The sequence below is a fragment of the Dipodomys spectabilis genome, unplaced genomic scaffold, assembly GCF_019054845.1.
Source record: "Dipodomys spectabilis isolate Male_0828 unplaced genomic scaffold, ASM1905484v1 ptg000157l, whole genome shotgun sequence".
In the NCBI taxonomy this organism is placed as follows: domain Eukaryota; kingdom Metazoa; phylum Chordata; class Mammalia; order Rodentia; family Heteromyidae; genus Dipodomys; species Dipodomys spectabilis.
The window spans coordinates 10,618,496-10,632,161 of NW_024870834.1; positions in this window are offsets into that span (position 1 = coordinate 10,618,496).

A 13,666-nucleotide genomic window follows, 5' to 3' on the forward strand; every position below is an offset into this window, starting at 1 on the left:
TGTACAGATGAATTTTGACAGACAAAACTTTATTAATGATCACTGTTCACCAGTAGATTTTATTTTTAGTAATGCCCACCAGGGGGTGCTGGTACATTGACACTGTAAAGTGGAAGACATTGACTTTACTACCAGGTCAACAATGTGTACCTTTTACAAGAATGTGTTTTTCTAGATAGGGTTTAGGGAATAAAAATTACTCACATGCATTGGCTCAGAATGGCAATCCTGGAAAATAATATTGGATTGTAAAGATCTTATTTTTTGTGCTTTCATATTTCTAAGACTTAAATTCCTAAAGTCAATTTAGATATAACCACATACACTTCAAAAATTTTAATGAAGAGTTATTATTCAGATATGATTTTTACCTAATCAGCTATTTTCAAGTTTCATTTAGAGTTCCACAAAAAGAGACATACCACTGAATTTTATACATATATGTGAATTTGTACATATGTTCATGTAATATAGAATTTGTCATTTATACCTTATATATTATAAGTCACTACTATTGTACCTGTCTTGGAAGTTGAGTTGTATTAGCTGTTAGTAGTCAAGATACTTAAAAAGCAATTGCTTGTAATCAACAACTAAAAATATAAAACTATTTAATGTTATTGACTGGTAACTAATATATTATCAGATCATTTTTGAGAAAAGCAATGGTAATCTCAGTCAAGCATGTGTCCAGTAATTTGTATGGAGTTTTAAATATAAAACCTTCTAATAAAAATGAGTTGAATTTTATTGGAGGGAAATGCATTTTTGATGGTGTAAATTGAACACAAATTTAGATTCTCCAATGGAGAAATTCTCTCTGCTCTGTCCATTAAAGAAGCCTTTTATCCTTGGAATTTAAACCACTTGAACACTGGAAAGCTCATATATTTCCACTTGTGAGAGAAAGCTATTTAAATGTAATGTCTTTTTCTCAATCACTAGTCTGAGGTACCAAATGCATTTAGTTTTTTATTGTAAGAATGATTTTTCCAAACTATAAAAAATTATTCTTTAATGCTTGATTATTGTTATCTCCTCTTTAAAAGTTGTTCTTCACTGAAAATGTGAGAGAAAATTCAGAGTACTTATATTTAATCTTCATTCAATTATTAAGGAAAGAAGTGGGAAGGAGTCTTTATCAGGATTTTGCTTTGTTCTATAATGTGCACTAAATGTGCATGAAAATTGTCTCCAGATGTTTATGTAATTTAATTACATTAAAAGTTTTACTCTAATATTTATCACCCAAACTTAACTCTTCTCTAGCTTTCCTTTATGTTCATAACATTTTGGCAATTTAGATTTTTTAAAAATCTCATTGAATCATTAAGATGTTAGTCTTAATACCATTGCTTACTTTTGAGTTTAGAGTTTAATACCTTTGTACCTTTTGAGTTTAGAGATGATGCCTTATCACCACCTAATCAAGGATGTGATTAAAAAAAATGTGCTTGCTCCATTCAGATGCTTTAAAATTTCAGAGTTTCATCATATCTCCATTTTTAATATTTACAAATAAGTCCTATGAACTATTTAACTTTAGTGTCATCGACCATTCGCTGAGTGTATTGATATGGCAAGTCAATCAACGAGTATTATATTAGTTGAAGCACTGAAGAAAAACAAATGACTCTATCTTTTGGACCTTCTCACATCCCATCCTTTCTCTGTGTGAGTGTATTTGTCCATTTCTGCCCCAAGCCACTCACAGTCAAGCTTGGTAGTAGAGTGTGTAACTTTATTGTATTTTCAAGATAAGTAATATACTGAAGACAAGTTCTAAGTCTGTTCACTTGGTTTAACATAGCATTTGTGAGTCTACTTTCTATTTTACAAAATACAAATTTCCCTGAGGGTTTCAAAATCCCAAATCATTTGTCTTACCCCAGGAGCTACTCTTTCATATTTCCTCATGCAACACTTTGTTCTACTTTGCCTTTAAATGTGAATATTCCCCCAAGGATTGAGACTACATGCTTCACTGTATTTCTATCCATGAACCGACCAAAAAAACGGAAAGCTCTAAAAACAGTACAGCATCCAGCTGCTTCATGACAGGATTCACTACTGCCTAAAGGCTGTGTCCCTCATCTCCAAATGTGGTGTTGCTCACATTTTTATTTTATTATAAAGGTTATGTTACAGTTACAGAAAAGTAGATTTGATTTTGAACAGTGTTACCCTCTCTCTCATTGTCTCCCATTACTCCCCCCCCCCATGTTTCCCTCCCAGCCAAGTTGTAAAGTTCATTTTGAAATACAGAATTTATGGTCGCCTATATGTGGTATCTATTCACCGATTATCTTTTTCAAAAAAAAAGAAAGAAAGAAAGCTTATTAAACTGACCTCTTTTCTTATACTTAACATGGCATCATGGCCTTGGAGTAAATTCCAGTCAAATCATAGGCTTTAAAAGTACTTTCAGTCCAAAAAAGACTAAACATATTCTATGATTTATCAATTCCATGCCTGGGAATGAACACAAACAAGGACACACTAAAGCTACTGGCCCAACTATGTTCTTTGCAGCATTATTTACCATAGCTGAGATATGGAACCCACCCAGATGCCTTTCAGTAGACAAATGGATCAAGAAAATATGCTATATATTTACACACAGTGGAATTCTATGCTTCCATCAGAAAGAATGGCATTGCCCCATTCATAAAGAAATGTAAAGAGTTGGAAAAAGTCATATTAAGTCAAGTAAGCCAGACCCAAAGAAAAATAGGCTCCATGGTTTCCCTCATTTGTAATAATTAGCATATGTCTAGGGTAGTCCTAGCAGAGGACCACAATAGCTCAGCAGCTATGTAAATATGACCACATAAAATTGTGCTAATTGAAATGAACTCAAAATTATGGAAACAAGAGGCTTTTAATGTACTGTGTGAAGTTATTTATTTTTTCTTTCATTTTTTTTCCTTTGGTTTATCCCCTGTTGTCACTGGGTTTTTTGTTTGTTTTGTTGTTGTTTTTGTTTGCTTGTTTTGGTACCCTGTGTCTGGTATATATATTTATCTGATTTCGGGAAGGAAAGGGGAATAGATCAAGGGTGAACTAATGCAACAAGACATTATGTTGGAAATGAACTTTACAAATTTCTTTTTTGGGGGGAGGAATCTGGATGAGAGGGAAAGTAGGAGTAAAATGAGAGAGATGGAAACAATGTTCAACAAGAAATGTACTCATTACTTTATGTAACTGTAACCCCTCTGAACAATACCTTTACAATAAAATTCAATTTCAAAAAGGGAAATAACTAAAAAATACTTCCAGGTATAATTAAAGAACAACTAACTGAAAATGGCAAGATTATAAAACAATCTATTTTGGCATTTGACATATGTATTCAACCACATTAATATCTCTTCTCCCAGGATAAGAAGAATTTTCATCATCTAATTTTTTTAAGCTCATTAATTTGGTCAACAAGCCTTTAACACACAAGCCTTAGGGGACAGTTCAGATTCAACATAACCCACACCCATACAGTCAACTCTCACATCCATCTAATCCTGTAGTGTGCATTTAATCCATGTCCAAGAGTCCCCAAAAATCTTCAAAATTCTAATATGGCTTAAAAGACCAAGTTCCAAGTCCTTTCTAGGACTCAAGGCTAAGTCTTAGCCATAAAACTTCTCAAAGGCCACAGCAGCTAGCCACAAATCTGTAACACCTAAACTAATCTATGGGGACACATTGCATATTCAAACTATTGTATTTGTTATCATCAGTCCTTTTAAAATCTCTCATGTGGTGATCATGACATCTTCATTTTCTTCATTTGAAGCTCTTTTTCCTGTTCACTAAGATATTAGCTGTTGTTATTAGGCCATTCTTCTAGCAAATTCTTTTTTTTTTTTTTTTGTCGGTCGTGGGGCTTGAACTCTGGGCCTGGGCACTGTCCCTCAGCTCTTCAGCTCAAGGCCAGTGCTTTATCACTTGAGCCACAGCGCCACTTCTGGTTTTCTGGTGGTTTATTGGAAATAGAAGTCTCACGGTCTTTCCTGCTCGGGCTGGCATTGAACCGCAATCCTCAGATCTCAGCCTCCTGAGTAGCTAGGATTACAGGCATGAGCCACCAGCGCCGGCTCTTCTAATAAATTCATAACTGCTTAAGGTCATAAATTAATATTACCAAATTTTCCATGTACAATTGTTTTCCTGACAATTTAAACAATTTTATATCTGCTTATGTGGGTGATTTTTGGCAATATAGATCTAATATTTTTTTGGTCCCTCTCAAACGTTAGATGTTTTCCATTGTATCTTGTGTTTCCTGTATTGAATGCTTTATCTCAGTTTCATAGTCTTATAGTTTTGTGTAAATATCTATTGGAATTACCTATGGCCACATTTAAAATCTTTTTAATTTTTGATAATTAAATTAATGTAAGGTGATATGCAGAAAGGTTACAGTTATATAAAGTCAGGCAGTGAGTACTTTTCCTTTTGGGCAATGTCACCCTTTTCTTTCTTCTTTCCCAGTTTTCCTCCTGTCACTTCAATTTAGTGTCTAGTGAGTATCACTGCTGCATTTGTTCACCCTTTTCCCTTCGTTTGTGTGTCCCCCTTAATCCACTCAGAGACACATAAATGAACAAAGAAGACAAAAAATTCTTGATAATAATTTGTCCATCATAATATTTGTGTAATTTGATTATTTTTACTTTCTTTCATCTAAGCATAACTGTCACTTATTCCTTATTGAAATTCAGTATCTTTTCAAAGCTTAATATTTCAATATGTATGTGCGAAGCTTAACAATAACAATGCACATCTAAATTATAGATATAAATTCTAAAATGCTATATATAATCAGTTAAGTCATTAAACTATACAGGAAATAATATATAAATACATATTGTTATAGATTATGTAAATGAATGGAGAGGAAATGTTACTAGATTTTCATTTAATTGTTTGTCAACCCCACAAATAAAAATTAGTAATTGGTAGCAAAACAGATCAATTAATCAATCATTTAGTGGGTAAGTAGATAAGAAAAACGAAGAAAAACGAAATGATCTCTAAATGCAAAAGCTAGGTTTTTTTTTTGTTGTTTATTTGTTTGTTTTTTGTCGGTCGTGGGGCTTGAACTCTAGGCCTGGGTGCTGTCCCTCAGCTCTTCAGCTCAAGGCTAGTGCTCTACCACTTGAGCCACAGCGCTACTTTCACTTTTCTAGTGGTTTATTGGAGATAAGAGATTTATGGATTTCCTGCCCCGGGCTGATTTTGAACCAAGATCCTCAGATCTCAACCTCCTGAATAGCTAGCATTACAGGTGTGAACCACTGGCTGGCTTTAAACTAGTTTTTATATGTAACTCTTCCAATGTATCAGAATAAGTAAGTTTCCTATTTTTAAAAAATCTTTTTAAGAGACCGGAGTATCACCCTGGGTGGGTTTTCAATCTGAACAATGATACAAAATTCCCATTTCTAGGCAGGCATCAGTGGCTCACACCTGTAATCCTAGCTACTCAGGAGGCTGAGATCTGAGGATCACAGTTCAAAGACAGCCTCAGCAGGAAAGTCCATGAGACTGTTATCTCCAATAAACCACCAGAAAACTGGAAGTGGTGCTGTTGCTCAAGTGGTAGAGCACTCACCTTGAGTTGAAGAGCTGAGGGACAGTGCCCTGACCCAGAGTTCAAGACCCACGAATGACAAAAAATAAATTAAAAAAAAAATCTCATTTCTGAAGCCAGTCACCAATATCAATATTGGCAGGAAGTTTACCTCACTCAGAATTTTAGAAATTGAAAAAAATGGTTTATTCTCACTAAAAAACAAATGCTGAGGAATCTCAGGAAAATAATCTAAAGTGCAATACTCTGGAAACCCAAGAAGATATCAGATTTGAAATCTTGTATTGCAAGTTTCATCCTAATGCTTCCTTCTAATCCTTGAGTGCATTATTTGCTTACTCAGAAGGAGCATGAACAACATTGTGGCTTACAGTTCAGTAGCATCACTTACTTATTACACAACGTGGATAACTTACTGTTCTTCTCTGGATTGTGTTTCATGTATACAGGAAATACGACTGCAAAATCGTAAATTCAGAAAATTATCACAATAACATAAAATTTTGTAGAGCTTTATGCATAAGGGCTGCCACATCATGTCTTATATTTATTAGTTTTTTGATTTCTCCAGTTTCTTTATCAGCATCATTAGAATTTTAGAGAAAGAGGCTTACCATGAAATATTCAGGTGGTTTTTTATGAGATAATGAATCTGAAAAAAATCTGGTCAGATCCAAGAACTACTTCTATCAATTTAATGCAACAAATACTACTATGACTAGTGAAAAACTGCTAAGCTATGAATCAGGAGATAGGAGTTCTATCTGTATTTCTCAAGTAATTTACATAACATTGTGAAACAATATAACCTGGAAAAAACACCCCCCTGTAACCCACAGTTTTGTTCCTTATTACATTCTATATCTGATGTGATATTTAAGATATTGCAGATCGTACAATGTCAACCCAGAGAGCTTATGTTTTGTTTATCAATTTGTAAAGAAGAGATGAGGGATAAGTGAAAGTAATGGAAAGGATGCGTTTGATTAAGGTGTTAACATGCAGATGTAGACATGTCAAAAGGAAGCCCTCTTATGACAAGTTCATGCTAATAAAAACATAAGAAAAATAATACCACATGGCCTTAGATATTCAGAAACTCTAATATATTGGACTTTGGGTTAAGACCCAGAATGTTTAGTAGCATGAAAGACAAGTGAGCAATGAACAATGTTTACAAAAGATTATTCCTAGATATGACAATGCACCGTTCTCTGTAGGACACTACAGATAGGCACTAATTGTCTAATTCAGAAACATCCAGCACCAAGTCCACAGCTGCTGCAACATTGCCCTAGCCTACTTTAATTTTCTTTCTGGAACCTTTGTTATGGCATATTTTCCTTCTGATTTTGTTTTGATTTTGAAATTCAATGATTTCCCCCATTTTTTGGTGGGGGGGGGGAGGGAATCAGAGTAAAAAGGTTGTTATTGACTATACATTTTGTTGGTTTAATAGTCCTTGTAAATCACTCCATGCTAACTGCTTGCTTCCCCCCAAGCCCTGAAAATGGCATTTGACAGAACATTGTAGGGGATGCAGGAGAATGCGTAGCCTTTGCAGATAGCAGTAAGGCAAGTTAATGCCATCCTGTAAAATGATCTAGGAGAGCCTTTGTCAGCACTTTCACTGAAAACCCCAATTTTTAGTCATTTGTCACATCTGCAAACAGGACTTTAGCAAGAGGAATAACATCTATTGTTATCAAAAGCAACATGGCTCAAGGTTAAGCCCAGCCTCACAAACAAAACTTTTATCTTCCCTATGTATTTCTTTACTTCTCCCTGCTTTCTAAGAATTGTTTGTTGCAGTTGTTGAAAGGCATGCAAAGGTCAATTTGAATTAAATCACAAACCTCTGATGAAAAAAACTCTGAATCTACCAAGGCAAGTACTGATTTATCAACTCTAGTTCTCTCTTGTTTGTGGTGTGATAACATCATTTATGCACATCAGAATTTACCACTGTAATCCTAAAACCGGCAGTACTCTTATCTATCCTACAGTTACAAACATTTCATTCTTGATTTGTCATAAGTTGCCCCTCTGAAGACAGTAAACAAATTCAGGGACACATTCAAAGAAATTGAATTCTGAATGTAATAAAAACATCCAACTTAGTCCATAAAACGATGAAGTACAATAATACAACAAATATCACCAGTTAGATCAATACATAAAGCAAAAAAGAATCATAAAATAGCAAAGACCAAGAATGCTTCCATTTTTTTAACCCTGGAAGACCACTCTACCAGAAAAAAACGTAATAACTTCATAAATTTATTAGCATAACAATCAGTATATGTTGTCATCACTGTTAATAGTATTCTATGTATCTCAAAGCAAACTTTTTTTCTTACAGAATTTGAGAATTTCAGTGCTGTCCTCCACAAGTACCATACACAACTATTTAAATAACTTTATATATTCTAGCAGTTTGAATAGGAAATGAAAAGCTTTATCTGAGGCATATTCTTGTCACCATATACCTTTCTTTCTCCTTCCTGCTTAATTTAAAAGTTTTGTATATTTCCTTTATTACAATCCTGACCTCAATCACTTAGCCTCCCCCCCCCACTTCTTTTTACGTGATGTTTCCTCAACCAATTTAGCATATCTGCGACATCTCCTAATAACAAGTTAACCCCAGGGTGAAAGGTCTTATTTATCCCTGGCCAAGTAAACAAAAGGTGACTCTTTTTTTCTTTTTTTAAAGAAAGTCCACTCATTGTCTTCAGGATGCTAGCATATAATTTCTCCAATGATTGCTTTATAATAATGATTTACAGTCATTGGAGGCCTGAAAAGTGGCAAAGAGCTCTTTTCTATAAACATAATGTTGTCTGATCTTTGCCATCACTCATGATAAAACATTCAAAGTGACTTCCTGAAATCTTGCCGTCAGAACATTGGACAAGTTTTAAGGAAAAATTCAACTTTTAGAAATTGTCGTTTGTAGCTTGTTTGCAGATTGTAGTCACTTTGCTCAATAACTTTGTGAAAATTTCCTTTAACTGTTGAAGCATTCATTTTTGCTTTAGTATTTGAAGCATTTCAATGCAGAGAGGAGGGAGAAAGATTCATCCTAAACAAATAAAATCTTAGCAAAGTAAAAAAGCAAAGAATTTATTCATTGAACAGGTGACCCATATGAATATCTTTGTGGTTAGACTTCAGATATCATTCTTAAAAAGGATTAATAACTGTTAATTTAATGTTCATTTTGATTGTTGGTATTCAATCACAATCTACTTAGTTCCAGAAAATTAAAAATGTATTTCTTCTGGGATGTGGCAAACAAGAAATTTTCTTTTTTTCATTCTAATCTGTAGACATTTTCTTTCCTTTTTATTTTAGTTAGAAGTTCCAGTAGGGGTGATAAGACAGGTTTTCCTTACCAGTCCTAGGTGAAAGAACCCGTCTTTACCATTGGTAATGATATATTTCAATATTTTACGATGGTTCTTCTCATTTTTGTTATTATTGACTCTCCCTCCCTTACTCCTTTCCTCTTTTTTTTTTCTTTTCTTCCTTCCTTGCTTGCTTTTCTTTTGTTACTGCCAATTTTGAACTTTTTTGCATAAGCAGGTGATCTACCATTTGAGCCATATTCTGGCTTGTTTATTTGGCCATTCATTTAAGAAAGGTTTCCTTTTGTGTCCCAGGCCCACCTGTACTGTGGTCTTCTGATATATTTCTTGCATAGCTCGCATGACAGGAATCCATTTTGATGTTCAGATTATTATTATTATCTTCAAGTAATTCTACACAATAGTTGCCATTTAGCAAAACAGTTTATGAATTCCACATAACTTGAGCAATGTTACCCTTTTCAACATTCTCACCTCTCCTTCCTTTATCCACCGCTCACTCACTTTTCTTAATTTGGTAAAATTTACATTGAACTCTTTTTTTTTGGTCCGGTTGTGGGGCCTGAACTCTGGGCCTGGGCGCCGTCCCTCAGCTCTTCAGCTCAAGGCTAGCGCTCTACCACATGAGCCACAGCGCCACTTCCAGCTTTTTTGTTTTTGCTTATGTGGTGCTGAGGAATCGAACCCAGGACCTCATGCATGCAAGGCAAACGCTCTACCACTGAGCCACCTTCCCAGCCCCAGTATATTGAATTCTTGACTGCATTCTCTTTTCACCTGACTACCTTTAACCCCACCTCTCCCACCCCTTTCAAGTACCAGCTTCCTGGTGTTTATGTTGTTGAAGTTTGACTTTGCCTTTCTAAGGGATTACTGTACACTATTGGAGTTCTCCCTTGAAGCTACCATAGGTGAGCTAATACATTTGCATACAGATTTTTCTATTAAGATAGTAGGACCTCTTGAATATTTTCACAGTCTGGCCTTGAATTGTGATACTCCCAACCTCAATCTCCTAAGTAGGTAGGACTCACAGGTGTGAGCCATTCCACCTGGAATTTTTCATTCCACATGGAATTTTTCCACCTACATTTTTCATAGCTAATTATTTTCATCATTGTATTAGTGTTACTCAAACAATTCACTTGTGTTTTGCTTTTCTCTAACTCATTAATTTTCTACTTATGTTTATTGATTCTTTTCATTCATTTTAGTGTACTTATTATAACTTTGGCCCAAGAAGTTTCCTTAATTTAAAATTTTAATTAAATAACTATTCAAGAGTATACATTTTCCTTGGAGCATTATTTTTTGCTTGGTTTCATTAGTTCAGAACAATGTTAGATTTGGTAGTATTTTGATCATTTTAAAGTTTGCTATTTATGCCTGTATATGTCTTTTCTGGTCAATAATAGCTTAATAAAGATTAGGGATATTAATTCTTATGTGGGTAGGTCATTTTGTTTCTGAAAATCACAACATTTGAAAATGTTTTCCATATATCTATGGAACACTCCTTGCCATTAATCACACATCAGTGTGAAATGAATTCTGTTTATATATGTCAAAGGGTAAAAATAGAAAGCTATACCCACAGAGGAATTTCCATAGACATGTGGAATATATTTTCAAATGTTACATTTTTCAGAATTATTTATATGGAAGTTTTAATTATGAATTACACCTTGTATGTAATTCAGAATGTACTGAGAATTAATGATTTTTCTTACTGGTAAATTTATATGTATTCCAAAGCCTACCTTTAATTCTAGTTTTGTGAATGATGATATTGAGTTGCGAGACATAGTTATGTATAACAGGAATAACTACATTTTATGCCCACTTGCTTGCATCCACCTAATATATTTTTGCTGCTTCTTTTTATTTTCACATCTCTAAATCATTGCTTTTCTCCATGTTTCTGCATTATTTTCTGTATACACAGACTAGATCTGGTGATCACTTTCTGTGTCATTTTATATAGTATGTCTCTCGCTGGGCATTTTATACAGCATGAGTTTACTGAGTTTCTATGTATAGTGTGATATGGCTATTCGATTTTGTATTAGTGCTTTTAGACTAGTTAATAGTTTCTTTTTTAATTTTAATTTTAATTTTTTGTGAACATACTGTAACTAGTTAATAGTTTCTACTTTCACAGGTTTAACAAATAAATCTTTCTCTATGATCAACTTGCATGGTTCAGTGTGTGTGTGTGTGTGTACATGCATGTGCACATGTGTGTAGGTACTGTAATGTACATGTATATATGCATTTATGGGGTTTTAAAAATTGGATTTTATCTAATAACTTGTTATATATTTGCTATCTAAACTTTAGTCCTTTCTTTAACTACATTACACAATAATGTCTAAATAATTGTAGATTAATTAACAATCTCTGCCATCAATTTTCTCTTCTACTCTATCCATTTTCATCAATAATTTCTTTTTCAAAGTGCCTTAAAACATGTTTGTGAATAGATCATTTCACTTTTTTACTAGAGAAGGGCATATGTTGAATTTACTAATAGTCATAACATCTGTACAATACTTCCTCCTGCTTTTGTGTTATTTTTATACTTTTGTTTTAGAATCAGTGTTAAGTTTAAGCATTTTTCAAATGGCCAGAAGCAATCCTTTGAATATAGTTTCCTTAGGCATCCTAGCTTATTCTCAAGAAGAGATTGCAGAGAAAATATCTTTGATTTCCACCATTAACTTTCTTTCTTGGCTTGAAAGATAGTTTGATTTACTGCTCTGTGACTATCAAAACCTTCTCTTGAATTTTTGATTAATGTTGTTCTACTTATTTTTTAAATGTTAAAATGTTTCAGGAGAAACTTGACCAGCCTAAATATCTTATTCTTTCTACTTATGATACATATCTAATGTTTGACAAATTTACATTCTGGGCTTGCCTTAAGGCCTGATTTTAATATGTATCTGAAGAAGTGAGTATTCACATAGTTTTTGAGGCTTAATGTTTATAACAGTGGTTAAACTGGTTGAATTTATACATAAATATTTTGACACTTTCAGTTCAGGGGCATGAAATGAGCTGTTTAAAATCAAAGCTATTACAAATTCTCAAGCAATGAATTGGGAGAAACTGCTAAAAATGTAACATGCTATTGGTAGGTAACTTGAAGTTCTGTGAAAATATTTCTTTTTGAAACACACTATTATGACCCAGAATATCTTTTGGAAAGTTACCAGATCCATAGATATTTGCTAAATTGGAGGGTTTAAGGAAACTCTATAGATACTAAAATCTGCAGATGTTCAAGGCCTTTATATAAAGTAACATTGCATTTATACATAAATTATACAATCATCCACTATATTTTTAATATATAATTTTACTGTAAAGATACTGTACAGAGGGGTTACAGTTACATGAGTAAGGTAATAAGTACATTTCCTATCTAGCATTGTTACCCCCTCCTTTGTATTTCTCCTACCATCCCTTCTCCCCCCACCTCTCCAGCTTCTCCCTCCCCACCCCCAAAGCTGTTGTAAAGTTTGTTTTCAACATAGTGTCTTGTACATCTCATTGTTTAATGGTTCAACCAGTATCCTTATTTCAGCATTTTGTTATTTCCCTTCCCTATTGTATTTTAATTATCCCTACATCACTTATAATGACTAAATAATGTAAATAGTTGTTATATGATTTGGTTCAGTGACTAAGGACAGAAAAAATATCTGTACATGTTCAATAGAGATATAATGGTTTTCTATTTTTCAGCAAGTAATTTGTTGAATTCACGGATGTAGAATGCAGATAGAAACTAGTATTTACTTTTTCCTTCCTCATGGGAATTCCTTGGATAGACTATGAGTATTTTTTCAAAATAATGTTCTATTATCTATTGAAAGAAATTTGGGGAAACGATTTCTGCTAACCAACCTAACAATTGCTTATTTTTCTTTTGGCCAAGGTGATGTTCAGTGGGGTTGCAGTTGCGTGGGTGAGGCAATAGGTCCATTTCCTGTCACACTTCTTACCCTTTCCACATTTTTCTTTTACTTTATTTTTGAATCAGACATAATATTTCTTCCTCGAGGGTCTGTCATGTGGATCAAACCTTATGTATAAGCTATCATTTATTTAAATATCACAAATGAGCTTAGTCATTTCAGTAATTGTTCACTGAGCACATGCTCTGCACTTGGCACTAGTCTATGTCTGGGGAGCATGAGAATAAATGAAGTTAAGCCAGAGTCATGCGCAGTGAAATCTCGTTCTGGATCACACATGACAGAACTCCCTTCCAGCTGTCAGGACGACGGCATGCCATTGGTTGACTGGAATTAGGCATGGCCACTGCTTTCCCTAATATTTTGCCACTCCTCCTTCAATTCCCTTTCCCACCTCAAGCAGGAATGACCTCTCTGTGAAGCCATCTCGACTCCAGGGTTTCTTACAGGACAAAACTAAATCCCAGTTACAACCACATGGTAGCTCAGCTTCTCCCTTGGCTGAATTTTCAGTCCCACTTTCCTTGGAAGTGTAGATCTCCAAAAATATGAACAAGGGAATCTTTCACTCATATTGTTCATCTCAGATCTTCTTTCTAAACAGTCCATTCTAATCACTTCTCATGTCATCTAGATTCCACTTGACAAACAAGATAACAGACACAAAGGCAAATCCCCAGTAGTGACACATACTAAAGGCAACAATGAAGCATTGT